The sequence below is a fragment of the Mya arenaria genome, chromosome 13, assembly GCF_026914265.1.
Source record: "Mya arenaria isolate MELC-2E11 chromosome 13, ASM2691426v1".
Lineage (NCBI taxonomy): Eukaryota > Metazoa > Mollusca > Bivalvia > Myida > Myidae > Mya > Mya arenaria.
This window is the reverse complement of record NC_069134.1, coordinates 8660322-8676682: the sequence shown is the minus strand read 5'-3', so window position 1 is coordinate 8676682 and position 16361 is coordinate 8660322. Positions and strand designations below refer to the sequence as shown.

Here is a 16361-nt window from a genome sequence, read left to right as displayed (position 1 = left end):
CCCAAAGCTATAATATGTCCTGGTCTTTGATGAGTTTGACAGGCTATTTCAAATTATTGAACTGACCTAGTTTAAAACTTCAAAGAGGAAAGCTAGTTGACCACATTGGGATTGGGCTTCATCTGTTTAAATTTGATTGACAGACACTCTGTGTATGAGTAATGATAACCAAACAGCAGAACATTGGAAAACAGTGTACCCAATATTGTAAAGCCAAAAGAATACATTATATATTACTTTAAATGTCTAATTCAAAAGCAAGAATATCAGCACAGGTATTAAACGACTCAGGTGTCATTTCATGAATAGAGGCTATTTTGTGTTTTTAGACAACTCTGACAAGTATGCTCTATTTTTCTTCCTTGCAAAACTTTGTGTACTTGTTCTTATGTTTTTCATTGTATATTACTGTGTATGGGCTATGGCTATGACGTTGTTATAAAAATAATGATAATGAAATATAACATATGCTGTTAACAACAAAATTATGAAAGAAAGAAGTGAGTTAATAATAAGCCTCAGCTCAGATTTTCCTGAAATATCAACTTATTTTGTTAGTTCTAGCTAGCACCACCACCTCATGTTATTTCACACACGTTTAACCTGTTAGTCACCAACAAACACTCTGTTTACATTGTTCCAAGTATTTACAACTTACTAAACTCGCTGAGCGGAAATTATTTTAAGTCCTTTTCAAAAATTTCCTTAAAAATTCACATATTCCAGATTTGTAATTGAATTTTTAGACACACTTTTATTAAAATTCACAGGTGTGTTAACTATTCCAAGTTAGTGATTGTCCACTTCAGTGTATGCATGTGTCACCAGCTACTATCAGTAGATAGAACACACAAATGCCCTGAGGAATGACTGTATTGGATTTCAACCAATCAAATAACTCCTTACAAAACCAACTTGTCATCTACAATGAAACTAAGGGAGTTAACTACAATATTGTCTATATAAGGAATAATTAAATTACATTGGATTGCTTTCCCTGAAAAAGGCATTGTAACAGTACTAACATGAGATTGTTATGCAGTGTGCAGCATTTTAGGAGAACATTGCCATGGTGAATACAGACATTCTAATGCCTATCTTGGGAGTTCCAAAACATTCCATGAAAAGTAGCTTGTGCACAAGAATGCTCAAGAGACGGTCATCATCAAGTTCCATGAAGTTTCATTATAATTGGAAATTATACACATTTTTAACACAACTTAAATCACCCAAAATTTGTGAAGAAAGTATTTTTTAATATGTCTGTCATTTTTAATTGTTTGTTTTTTGTGATTTTTTTTTAAGCATTGTGAATTTTCATTACATATGCATTACGCTCGTAATAACTAATCATTATGTTGCAGTTTAACAGCTACTGTGGAGATTTTAAAGATCAAGACACTGAGTTGACAATTACGTTTCGCATATTTTGCAATTTATTATGGCATCAAATTGCTTAAACAAGGGGAAAAATTGTTACAGTCAATCCGTTTTACATGAGGCCAATCGTTTCCTCATAAAATAAATAAACTAGGTTTTTAATGTCTCAAGTGAAGGAAATTTGTAAAAGGACCAATTTAGACAACAAATATACGATTGTTTATTTTGAACAGTTTCTGATGTAATTGGATGACCTACAATGTAATTATTTGTGAATTAATGAAAGCTGACATTTAGTAGTTTAACCTACAACTACCAGTCAACCTTCAAACATTTAAAACCACATAATATACCTGGGAATGGTTGCAATAGTTGTAATGGGTACAACTTCTTTTATAAAAATATTTTGATTAATCTAACCATTCATTCACAAAAAACTAACCATGATAAAATGATAATGCAGCACCATTTTCGCCTTAAACATTTCACAATGAATTAAAATCATAAAATAAACATATCAGAAGGTTAAGAGGATCTAAGAATGTCTGGTATTTTGATTGATAATATCATTTAAAGTTTAGACATGCCATTTATATAGGCAATAGACAGTCACACCATAGTACTGAAATTACAAAATTCAGAATAAATTATCCTCTTCAAAATACATATTTTAGCAAATGGTGAATGAAGATGCAGCAACAATGAATGAAGAAATTTATGAATGAAAATGAAGTGATATATCAATTTAAGTACAAATTTCATCATTACCGTTTATAACCTTTTTATGAATCACTTTGTTTAAAGATTAATAACAATCATAATTGTAAGTATGATGTTATTAAGACCCCAGAGCATATAACCATGTTACTTGTAACTGTTTTTTTTTGGGTAAAATATTCAACTGTTTTTTCTCTCTCATTAAGTTCAGCACTATTTTGAGATGCAGTTGTTAATCCTTTAAAGCTGCACTCTCACTTATCTTGGAAAGTGCAAATTTTTGTGTAAATATCTGCAAACCAATGATATAAGATTGCTGACAAAAAATCAGATTGTTGATTTTCATATTTCCGTTCGAAAAATCATGTTTTATGGCTTAAACCGTTACTAATGGTTTAAGGAAAATGCATAAAACATCATTTTTTAACTTAAATATAATGATCTGCGATCTGATTTTTGTCAGTAATCTTATATAATTGATTTCCATGGATTTTCCCAAAAATTGACTCGTTCCAAGACAAAAAATAAAACAGTTGTCAAAACGTTCAATCTGTGAGAGTGAAGCTTTAAGGAACTAGACACCAGATGGTTCAAAATACAGTATTTCCTCAAAACAAGCCTTGAACTGTCAATGCGAGCTAATATAAAGACAATAAAACATCCTTTTTACATGATTAAAAGAATAAATGCAACTATCATGTAGCTGTTTCAGTTGAGTTCCCCTGTTTAAAAATAGCGCATAATGGTTTCCCAGATTAAAAAAAACGTTGAATGGTTTTTCCGAACACCTTGCAACTCATGTGATCGTTTCACACTAAGATATCTATAAAAAAATTAGCAACTTGCTGTCATTTTCAGCAGAGTAAGCATCTTTTAAAAGTTTCAATCAATCAATTTCATCACCAATGTTGATCTGTTGGCTTTTGATTCTGTTTTTTGGCAGCAGTTTTCACCTTCCTTGCAATGCCCGTTCTTCAAGGAAGCCATAAGTGTGCATATTCAGCATGTAAAAATGAAGTGATGCCAACAGATAAATATACTAACGCTATTTTTAAACTTGGTTTTACAACCCCAGTAAATTTTGAATCAGAAAAATGCGCAAACACTGCGAAAGATGCATGTGTTGTAAGCGATGTGATACATCAGTAATTAAGATTCAATGCGTTGTACACAACGATATCAATGTTATGTAAATTTTTGACAATTTTCTTTTTTCTTGCAATTATACCATCTGGTACTAGTCCCTTTAAAGCACAGTGAGTAAGAGCATTAACCTGGAGATGTGCATCATGGACACAATTGAAAACAGTAAATTAAAAAGCTATCATGTAAATTAGATGGTATCAGTTGTTAGGTGTGGTTGAGATATAAGATTAGATACTCTACATTTCAAAGATAGTAGGTTGAGGTTCAAATGAAAACCTGTGTGAATATATGTGTGGTGTCATATTTATTATCATATTATAAAGTTACGTAAAGGAACATCACTACATATTCCATTTAAGTCTGACATCGTAATATGTTATAAACTACATGGTACCTAGACGGATAATATTTCATATTGAAGCCTTATTGTAGTTAATACAGGAGCTATCGAAGAATTTGATAAGGGCCCCCCAAATGATAGCCTTTTTGACAGGAGCATTAGAAGTGAAGCTATGTAAATATGGGCCGTGCAGTAAAATCAGGGAGGAGAATCACATGACGTAAAGGGTCTCTCACATGGGTCACCACAGGTCGAATAACCGATGTAAACAAACAGTTAAGTGACATTAATTTCTAAAAAACTTCTTTGACTGAAAAGATATGAAAATATTTCTTAGCCTTTAATATCTTTTCTGTCAAAAAAGTGATTTAGAAATTATTGTCACTTGTGACCCGTGGTGACCCTCTTGAGAAACCCTTAAGATGCTGCCCTCCCACCAGCCCGCCCAAACATTGACGCAAGTCATTCAAATAACTTGATTTCCCATTATGAAAATGTGGTTAAGAATATACAAATATGCCTTTCAAAGGAAATTAAAAAGGGGCCATAATTTGTATAAAAGAGAATATGGAGTTATCTAACCTCATTATGTGATGGCTCTGAACATCTGTGTGAAAAATTAAGTCAATTGAATTAATGGTATTGGAGTTTTAAGTCAAAATCCTAACTTGCCTTAAAACTTTAACCTGCCCTAAAACTTTTACCTAAGTCAATCAGGGGCCATAACTTGTATTAAGGATAATATGGAGTTATGTAACCTCATTGTGTGATGTTCCTGAACAACTGTGTGAAGTATTAAGTCAATTGAACAAAGGATATAGAAGTTATTAATAAATATTCCAACTTGCCCTAAAACTTTAACCTAAGTTCCATATTCAATCAGGGGCCATAATCTGTGTAAAGAATAATATGGAGTTATCTAACCTCATCATGTGATGGCCCTGAACACCTACGTGAAGTATTCAGTCAATTGAATGTAGGGTATTGGACTTATAAGTGAAAATCCCCAACTTGCCCTAAAACTTTAACCAGAAGCCGACGCTGGGGCGAGTAGTATAGCCCACCTATTCTTCGAATAGTCGAGCTAAAAATGTTGCCCATAGATTAAACGTTTTCTTTGAAATATTTTATTTTTTGTATTTATTTATAAAACACCCTTTTTATGTAGAATGAACTAAGCATTTGTGAATTTTAACCAAAAGGATTTGGCCTAGAGATCTGACACTGTGTATAACTTCTCTCTTCTGTTACAGGCAATAGCAATTCCAATAATTCCACAAGTGATTATAATATGATATCAATGTCCATTTCAATATAAGTTTTAGATAATTATACTATATATCATATGTAACAATTATCAGGGTTGTTTTTTTTTTATAAAGTTTATGTTTGTGACAACATTTTCTTTAACATAAATACTTCGCTGCCAAAGATTTTACCAATTTCTAATAATGATGAATTAAGAAATAAGAAATGGTCAAAAATGTTCCTCCATAATAGTATTCATACTGTATAAAATGTATGTAGAAGCGCTAGCACACTTCATGCTCGCTTCTGCGCCTGCATTCATTCAACAAGAATGCACTAAAATACGCCATAAATCTTTAAATGCAAAGCCTTTTTTAAACATTTCCATGAATAACAATACACACAGACCAAAGTGGTTTATGAATACATTTCTTTTGACAGGCAAGATTACTTCAATTTGAAGATTATGACTCATTTCCAGTGGAATATAAAGTGTAATATAAGCTTTATTAGGTAAGCTGATTGCTTTGAAAGATGGTCTTTATTCACCAAGGGAAGTTCTTTTTCTGCTTCAAAATAAAACAAAGTGTGGTTTCAAGTTCAGCTGTATTTACATATTTCTGGCTGCATTTTAACCATCTAATCAGTCTTTTGTTGCATTTTAAGTATGCAATCTGTCTATTGCCCATCTTATCATGAAACTGTGACAAGGGATGCAATTCAACTAAAGATACAGAAGTTCTTTTTATTGGGTCACCTCCCTTGAACGTTCTTTTTTATTGGGTCACCTCCCTTGAACGTTCTTTTTTATTGGGTCACCTCCCTTGAACAAACTACTAGGCTTAAACAGAGTGGTGCTTTGCTCTAAATTATTATAATAAATATTCAATGAATTATGAATTATTTCTTGTGAATGCTCATTCTTAATTATTGTTGTACCCAGAAAGTATGAATACTCAATATTTAATATTCTGATATGTCTCAAGCACCTACCTGTAAATTATCCTTCGTCACATCAACCTTCACCTACAGAATGCTCAAAGGTCTGGTGGTTACTCAGAATATATCCTCTGTAGTTTGGCAAAGTGAATTTTATATCCCTTGTACAGAGGTTCACTAATACACTAAAATTTTACTCAAATATCAATAAAAAAACAAAATCTTGTCAACGAGGGTGACTGTTCCAAATTTCACATAAAAAAGTAGGCCCTGAAGGAGGCACTGTTAAAACTATTGCCTAATTGTGGAATGTATGTGTTGACCTGCTCGGTCCTCGTGTCAATGGAATGGTTACACAGTCTCAATCTGAAAACAGAAAATATGATAATTATATTTATATTTCTAAGAAAATCAGCCTTTTCAACAATACCATTATGGTAACTTGTCGGTAGGATTATAAGTCACACAATGGAATGATATATCATTTGAATTTAATGTTATTCTAATCTTCACAATCAAATGAGTACCTCATAATATAAATATCAACAAACTATAGAGAGTTTCAGTAAAAGCAAGTGAATACAAGAAAGACAACTTAGGACTATAAGCATTTGAGATATTGGAATTACATCCCTTTATTCTTGTAAACCTCTTGCTCAGGAAAATCAAATAAATTATGGCACATTTGTAAGCCAGTTAAAACAATATCTAAGCAATATTTATGGTTTCTGTCAGCAGCATTTCTAAAACAATATGAGCTGTAATAAAAATAACATATTTGACAGAAGATTGATTACGACTGAGTCTGCTAATGCAATTATAATTACTCGACTGGAATTTCCAGAAAGAAGTGGTATTCCTCTTTGTATTCAGATACATACACCTTTGACACATCTACATAGTGTCAGTCTCACCGCCAGAAAGGCTTATCAGTTTGTCCCATTATATGTTGATAGGTTACTATTGCATTCAATAAACATATTCAAAGATACTATAAGCATCCCTCTGAGAGCAAAGTAATGATACTTCCAACCATTAGAACAATGTAGTCATTAGAACCTCCTGAGGAGCAGAATGATTTCTGAGAATGAATTTAATACAACTTCAGTACAAACAGCAATGTATCTCACTGTTTTAATGATGTTTCCTGGGAAATGAATGTATTGTTAATTAAAATATGGTTTTTGTTAGAATATAAGGAAACTTTAAGGTAATTTGTCATAGACCATTGTCTCATCCTGTTTCATCGTTCAAGGAGATTAATGTCTTTTAATTAAGTTAAATCAACAATCTATGCATTGCAACTGTTGAGACAATAACTCGCAGTCTACAAGTTAAAAACGTTTTCACACACGAAAGTAATAGCTACTGCACCCACAATAAATTAAGTTATTGAAATTGTACACATAGGCATTATACACTAGGGCTACAGTGGGAGTGTATACCTTCAGTCACCCGGAAGTGGCTGAACTATTTCTTACCATGTTGTTCATGACAACATTCAATAATTAGCGTGTGGTATAAGTGAATCATAAGCATTGCTATTTATCCGCACCCTTTAAGTTAAAGAATGGTCAAACTCCCTTTCTTGTTACCATAAAGTGGTTCATGTTACAATGAAAACACACTCAAAAATGGTACAAAGACTTAGAGACCAAATTATGAACCCATTATTTTTTTTCAGGTTTCTTGAAAATATTCTTCACAACAAATACTAAAACCTTTACCGTTGCCATAAATGTGTCACCCAAAACCTAGGTGATATTGGTGGAACATTCAGGTTAATAAGAACAACTCCACATCTGTAGTAAAAACACTTCATACCAACACGTCAGCAACAATAACGCTAATTGATTTATCCCTAATTGTATATGAACATGGTATTTACAGCAAAACCTTCATTCAATGACTGTTCTCAGTAAATCTGAGTGGGTTTTTTCTCAGGACAAAGACAGGTAAACCTTCCTCCACCCCTCCCAGCCTGTCTCAAGAAAGATTTTATATAAGAGTGTTCTTTTCTAAAACAGTTTTCTTCATATCAAATATTAAAGTTATTGTCAGACATACTATAAAGAAGATAGCAGAAATAGCCAAGAAATAGCCATGACAATATCCTATATATTTATATGGGTAAAATTGAAACATCCATCAATACATTGCATCTTTTTACAGAATCAATATTTTACCAAATGTGGAATTAATTTCATTATATATTTATTTATTAGACTTGAATATTTTTTTTACTGAAACAATGCTTACATTGGCCAATTATTCACTTTCTTCAATTCATAAAATTTTTAATGAAATAAAAAAATGTTTATAAAGCAATATATTTATGGTATATATACATATACATATAAATATTCATATGAATAAGAAAAATCACTTTAGTATTTACCAGACAGAAGGATTGAACCCTTCTCTGAAAATCAATGTTACATCTTGAAAGATAGGAGACTTTCACAAGCGATTACACAAGATGTCTTTTATTAATCAACTATGTAGGTTTCCTTCCACATTAAATGTACCATAAAATCCTTATAAAGCCAGCTCCATTCTCCTGGCTGATTCTGATAGAGATACCAGGAATTATATCTTTGTAAAGAGAACTTTTAACTGGATAATGTAGGTATCTTAATTCTCTTATTTTTTATACATGATAACAATTTTAAGGTCACATGCACTTCCTATCAGTTGTAGAGTGTGAGCTAGCTATTTGTACAGTATTGTAAATTATCATCATTATCTAACAATAAGGGATCTTTAACCTAATACAAGTATCCATGTTTTAAACCTTAGAGTTCATGAGTCTGATATTATCTGACACAGGACCTGTGACTGATGGGACGTGACTCAAGTCTTGTCTGCCCATCTCTGGCAAAGGACCTGTCTGATATAATCTGACATAGGACACATCTTAAAGGACCTGGCTCAAATCTGATGGGACCTGTCTAAAGTCTTGTGTACTGTGATCTGGCACAGGACATGTCTGATATAATGTAACACAAGACACATCAGATAGAACCTGGCACATGTCTGATATGACCTGGCACAATACATGTTTGGTATGACCTGACACAATACATGTTTGATATGACCTGGCACAATGTTTGGTATGACCTGACACAAGACATGTTTGCTATGACCTGACACAAGACATGTTTGCTATGACCTGACACAAGACATGTTTGCTATGACCTGACAAGACATGTTTGCTATGACCTGACACAAGACATGTTAGCTATGACCTGACACAAGACATGTTGGCTATGACCTGACACAAGACATGTCTGATATGACCTGGCACAAGACATGTCAGATATGACCTGACACAAGACATGTCTGATATGACCTGACACAAGACATCTCTGATATGACCTGACACACGACATGTCTAAAATGACCTGCCACAAGACATGTCTGATATGACCTGACACAAGACATGTCTGATATGACCTGACACAAGACATGTCTGATATGACCTGACACAAGACATGTCTGATATGACCTGTCACAAGACATGTCTGATATGACCTGTCACAAGACATGTCTGATATGAACTGACACAACACATGTCTGATATGACCTTGCACAATACATGTTGGCTATGACCTGACACAAGGCATGTCTGATATGACCTGACACAAGACATGTCTGATATGACCTGACACAAGACATCTCTGATATGACCTGACACACGACATGTCTAAAATGACCTGGCACAAGACATGTCTGATATGACCTATCACAAGACATGTCTGATATGACCTGGCACAATACATGTTAGCTATGACCTGACACAAGATATGTCTGATATGACCTGACACAAGACATGTCTGATATGACCTGACACAAGACATGTTTGATATGACCTGTCACAAGACATGTCTGATATGACCTGACACAAGACATGTCTTATATGACCTGGCACAATACATGTTGGCTATGACCTGACACAAAACATGTCTGATATGACCTGGCACAAGACATGTCAGATATGACCTGACACCAGTCATGTTTGCTATGACCTGACACAAGACTGGTCTGACATGGCCTGGCACAAGACATGTTTGCTATGACCTGACACAAGACATGTTGGCTATGACCTGACACAAGACATGTTTGCTGTGACCTGACACAAGACATGTTTGCTATGACCTGACACAAGACATGTTAGCTATGACCTGACACAAGACATGTTGGCTATGACCTGACACAATACATGTTTTACATGACCTGACACAAAACATGTCTGATATGACCTGACACAAGACATGTCTGATATGACCTGACAAAAGAAATGTCAAATATGACCTGGCACAAGACATGTTTGCTATGACCTGACACAAGACATGTCTGATTTAATCTGGCACAGGACATGACTTGGTCACAAAATAATATATGTCTGCCTACTTTTTTCTGTTTAATACTGAAATGAACAGTGTACCTAAAATTTGTACAAACAAATCTTAACAAAAAGTCCATTGTATGAAGTTATCCTACATCCAAGCAAATGTATATACCAAGTTTTATCATAGGAGTGAATCTGTTTCAATGCTTCAATCTGTCATGAAATCTTGAACTGATCAAAACAAGTGGAATTCCAGGCACTCTGATTAACCAAAAGACTTTGACAGACTGACTCGTACCTTTCAAAGTGTTCACATTCAAGTTATTTTTAGATCAATCATTTTTTTCTTGAAATAAAACACCTGATTGTTCTGTTTCCAGGTGGTCTATTACCTTAACAATAAAGTAAAATAATTGTGAAAAGTATAGAGCTCCCATGATATATAATGGTTTTCTCTCTGGCCAATGGCTTTAAAGTTACCTCTTCTTCAACAACATACATAATCATTCTTCAATTCAGGTGAAAGTATCATGGTTATTGAATCAAATTCAAAATTTGGCACAAAAAAAATGAAAGCAAAGACATTTACAATGCTGAAAAGTGTTAGCTGCAGAAACTCCCCATAGCATGACACTGTTTTAACACCATTTTGGATCAAAGTGATTTATCTTGTTGGCAAACCAGCACCCCTGATAAGCAGCCATGCTTCATTTGCAGGTTTCAAAACCGTGTCTTATTATTTGCTCTGCCCGATCAAACCTGCATTGACACCTTTGATCCTATATGTCAAATTTCACATGGAAACATGCACTTCACAAGCAGCACAGGTGTTTCAACACTCCAGGTGAGGAGAGGCGAAAAGGAAGGAGAATAACAAGACATGGATAATTAACTCTCCTGATAACCCCCTGGCACCGGGTAATTGATATATTGGGAAACAATAATAGTCCATGATGTTGACTTACATCACAAAAACAGCATCTCATAAAATGATTGAAAAGTTCAATGCATTAAGAAAGTCTTCTGCCACCCATAAAGCAACACTTAGCAAAGTAAAAACCCAGCCATGCAATAGTGCAAGTTAGTTTTCTAAGTACTAATATCCCCTGGTATTTGATCCTGAACAGATCATGGCTGCACAGTCAGACACCCTCCAGGCCTCTAACAAGGTTACATACACCACTAACCAGTTAATACTGGCATTAATTGGCTAACATGCACTGCCTGACAGATCAATATACAAATCAATTGATCTGTAATTGATGAAATCAACAGGTAGTAATAGAAAATAAACAGGAGAATAATAAAACCAGTGAGCACCATTCAACAGACACTTATGTTGTTAGTTATATACTTTCTAAACTTAACAGGCATATTGATTGGCACATTTTATGGTTTAATGTGACAGATATTGGGTGAAAATCGAAGTAAAATGCATGAAGTATTTCTTGCATGAAGTATTTCTTGCATGAACTAAAACAATTGATGCCATAGTAAAAGGCTTGGATTTATTCCATCACAATGCCATGCAATTTTTTACTGACCTGAACACTATTTATGAACCATCGCCTACTTTTTCCTTCCTCTAGTTTTGTTCAAGGATCTTAAATATTCCATTTTGTTGTCCAATTAAACCAATCAAACCAATCATTTAATGAAATATCATTGCATTACGACATTCTTCTTGTGTTTTGTGACCTATCCGACTGGAAGGTTGGGATTGCCATCTACGTCTGATGGTATTGCAGGAATATCAAATGCAAGGAAATGTTCTGGCTTTGTCAATGGCAAATTAACAACTTCTCCAAACATATACTGCAAACGGTACAAACAACTGTTTTTAAAGGGATTCTCTCATGGCACCAAATGCATTACCCATTAAACCATTACATTCAAACATTTAAATTATTTTTTACCAAAACAATGCTTATATTGGCCAAAATATACCAATACTCCAGCAAACCTTGTAGACCTATTCTAAATTTAGCATGAGCAACTGCAGTTACTGTATTGTTTATTATATTATTACAGACAGCTGTGCATTGATCAAGTTTTCTATTTATGTCCAAAAGATGTTTGCAGTGCAGTGCAAAATCTAAGATTTAAAAGACAACATCTGATTATCTATACATCCATCGCGCAAGATTTCATAATTATCCTTTAATACTTTAAATAATTCGAAATACTTGTATTTGCTTCAGGCAAACATTTTCCCCAGAAGTTGCTATTTGCCATCTACCGTATGAGAAAGTTCCTTTACAGAGATTGCTTATACTTTAGGACCAAAATATATTTTCACGGTAATGCATCTGAGAACACTAATATTATAATTATCAAACTCTTTGTAATGGAAATTGCAGAAAAAAACACACAACTAAAGTTAACAAGAGCTGTCACAGAGACAGCGCGCTCGACTATTCCGCCACTTTTCTGTGTATGGATTGAAAAGTTTTGGCGAAACATGCATGGATCATTGTTAGATTAGACTTCAATGCAATACATGATGTGCTGAGATATTTACATAAATTGAATTGGAAAATATTTGAGGTGGTACGCAAACTTTAATATAAATTAGTAAGTCGAAAAAGGGGCATAATTCTGTCAAAATGCTCGATACAGTGACCTTCTCCTGTGTACAGGTTGGGGGCATGATGGTGAACAAGCGTGCAAAGTTTCAAAGCCAGATGTCAATGTCAATCTTCGAATAGTCGAGCTAAAAAGGAAACCTGGTTGTAATGGGGAGCAAACCATGACGGTACAGTCAAGAATTTTTTTTAATAGAAAACCAAAAGCTTGCCAGCAAGGACACACAAGTAATGGGAGGGATAATTCCACTTTTGAACCTTTTGTTGGATCCCATTACTAACAATAATCTAAATCAAGGACCTGGAAGACAATATTTGAGCATTCATCAACAAATGTTGAAGGGTTCCAGCTGTCAGAATCTTTGTTTTAATTTGCCACACTTTTTTTCCTCATGAAAAAAAGCATTTTACAAAACATGAGCGAGTCCCTTTTTAGACACAAAGGAAGCTTATCTTCAATCTACACCAGGAGTATTATTTTTGTGCTTCCCTGCCTGCCAAATCTTGCATGCTTTAATATTACAAATGATGTAAAACTTTCAATTATTCTGAAGCAGGACCTCCAGACAGACATGAAACTGAAACACCATGGAGAACTCCTGTTCTGGTGCCCAGTATTCAGGGGCTTACAAGGAGGACGTACTAGTCACTCAAGAGGGTGTTAAGGCTGTTATATGCAGAAACTCAAAATATCGTAATACACAGTATGCTGCGATAATCTCAAAATAGTTTTGTATCATTTGTCAGTAAGAGGAAGAAGATTTTAGAATGCAAGGTGGGAGGGGGTTGCACCCTCATGATTCGAGACCAGAGCAACTTAATATTCCCACTGTTCATGACATGTTGCAACGGCAATTGAACTTGCAAGCCCATGCAGGAGCTAAAAGGCTTGACAGCTCTGCTAGGATGCTAATTGATTATTATACAAAACTGCAAAAAGTTATCCAATAAAGTTTCTTCTACCTTTTAGAGAAAGAGACAGAATTTTACTGGTGTGGTTAAAATAAATGCATTAACAAAAAATTGACCAGTATGAGTTGGACACAAGATTCATGCTTTCAAACTTCACAAGACTAGAGCAGGACCCGGAAAAATGGACAATATCCCTGAGCAGCACCAATCTTTCAACAATATCTCCAAAGAAAGATGGAAGAACTGTTGAGAACAAGTTATTCTCAATTTCATCAAATGAAGCCTTCCAATGCCTGTCTTTTTCTCATTGGGCAATAAAAGCATCAAGCAAAGAAAAGAGGACATTATCGTAGAGCATTTTTATTCTGCCCTTAAACATATGGCTTCAAGAGGATTCCTTAATCCGTAAACCTTTGGTTTTTTAAACATTATGCCTGGTAAGCGCCACTTTTTTTCAATGATTTGCATAACTTCATGAAGCTGTTTTAATTAATAAAACATGAATTGACAATGACAACAACTGTGACCTCTAACCCCTAAAACAATAAGGGTCCTCTATTGGTAAAGTGCATCCTACTGACTATCTGACTGACATACCCACGGAGGTCAGGACAATGTCATGGTCTTCTGATCGACCATCTGACTGATATACCAATGGAGGACAGGACAATGTCATGGTCTTCTGATCGACCATCTGACTGACATACCAATGGAGGACAGGACAATGTCATGGTCTTCTGATCGACCATCTGACTGTCATACCCATGGAGGACAGGACAAGGTCATGGTCTACTGATCACCACCATCTGACTGACATACCCACGGAGGACAGGAAAATGTCATGGTCTAATGATCGACCATCTGACTGACATATCCATGGAGGACAGGACAATGTCATGATCTAGTGATCGGCCATCTGACAGACATACCAACAGAGGACAGGACAATGTCAAGGTCTACTGATCAACCATCTGCCTGACATACCCACAGTTTGTAAAACCTTGTAGATCTCTTACTAACATCTTACTGTTATCTTTTACTACAAATTGTTTTATTTCATATTTTAATCTCCTATAACCTTTGGAAATGATCATATTAATGAGGACACTTGGAAGAGACGCATGAATAATTGCAGTGCACCAAGTACCATACCCAGCCTCAATCAGTATTATCCTTAAAACTTTTCAAGAAGTTTCTGGATACAATCTAATCAGTAAACCCTGTCACTACCACTGTGCCTAACTAGAATGACATTTAAATTTACACTAGGATTTTAATTTTTCATCAGCAGGAACCAAATGACTCTGAAATGTATCAGCACTAATCAGTGTAAATTCAATGTCAGATTTTCAATGAGAGCATTGCTCCCATTTAGCTAAAATAGGTAAGAGAATTTAAATTTCAGTGAGAATTTAGTAAGAAATGGGTAGCATTGTGATAAAACAATGCTAAACAGTAATTTAATTCATGAAAATATCAATTTTTTATTTATATAATGTATTTCTTTGGATATACTTTTACCACTTGGGACAATGGTAACATTTTACATATCATGCACATTAAAGATTTTCTGGTCTTTTCTTTAAGTAACATATCTTGAAAAATAACAAAGATTGTGAATAATTTGTAAAAGTTAAATGATTTAAAAACATGCAAAACCTCACCTGGTCCTAGCTGATTGTGAGACATTAATAAATCAGGACAAATAAGCCTTAAACCAGACAGAAATAGGATCGACTGCTATTAATTTTCTTAATTAACTATATTTACATGTACTTGTCTCCCCTGATCCATTTAATAAAAGCCTCACAATCTTTGAAAGCTTCAATAGAAGAACAATAACTGCAATAAAAGATTCCCTTACAGACACTGATAGTCTGCAAGAATCAATATACAAATATTGAAAAGTACCCCTCCCACCAGTAAGCAGTTTATTCAGGCTGGTAATTAGAGGTAATTGTGTGATATTCTGTCATTATTCACATGATATTTACTGTCAGCTAATATCAAACACTATTGATTTCTCTCAAGGCGCTTAAATCACTTTGTTCTTTGATTTTGTCTTTTTCCACATGATGCATGGTGTTTGCATATATTTCTGAACAAACATACTTCCAGGCAAGCTATAAACTACCCAGTACAGTTCTATACTGCTGTTGTATTCTGCATGATCAGAGCCAGTAAACAGACAAACAAATAATGCCCTCTACTGTTTTGTCATTTATGCTCCATGTTTTTTCCTTGTTCAAACAGAAATTGGATCCCCTTCTATTCTGTCTGTTTCATTTCACAGGAATTTTACACAAAGGCCTCAGACAGAGGAAATTAGTTATAACACCCCGATATAAAAACATCAATTCATATTTTTTTTAGATGTTTTTTTTTTATTTCCTCAGAAGGAGTGAATTATTCTACTTCACTTTAACCGTTCTGCGGGCGCTCTGTCCCCTTTTTCTTAAGAATGCTTCTTAATTTTCTACCAATGCATAATAATATTAAACTATTTTGTAAGTGTGCCTATTGAACAATGCCCAGTTTTATGTGTACTGCATACCACCATCTTTGATTTCTGGGTGTTCCTTAGATAGCTCTTAAATACTGGGTTCCCAAAAGAGGGATTTCAGTCTCAGTTCCCTTTAAAAAATATTTTGATACTTACATGGATTTAAATTCTGTTCATCAGTATGAGTTTCTTATATTAAGTACAAAGAATGAATCATAAACTAATAATAATCCAATGCCA

General features: G+C 34.4%; 1 protein-coding gene across 8 annotated transcripts in view; it reads right to left on the bottom strand.

Annotated features, from left to right (window-relative positions):
* LOC128214138 (receptor-type tyrosine-protein phosphatase delta-like) overlaps positions 1-16361 on the bottom strand; it is a 174921-nt gene that overhangs the window by 100154 nt on the left and 58406 nt on the right. For 7 of the 8 annotated variants that reach the window (XM_052920421.1, XM_052920413.1, XM_052920418.1 and 4 more), the window contains exon 3: positions 5825-6136. The gene's annotated coding sequence lies outside the window, so the exon portion shown is untranslated. Of the gene's footprint in view, positions 1-658; positions 843-5824; positions 6137-16361 lie in introns of those variants that run through there. The other variant, XM_052920414.1, reaches the window with a different exon arrangement.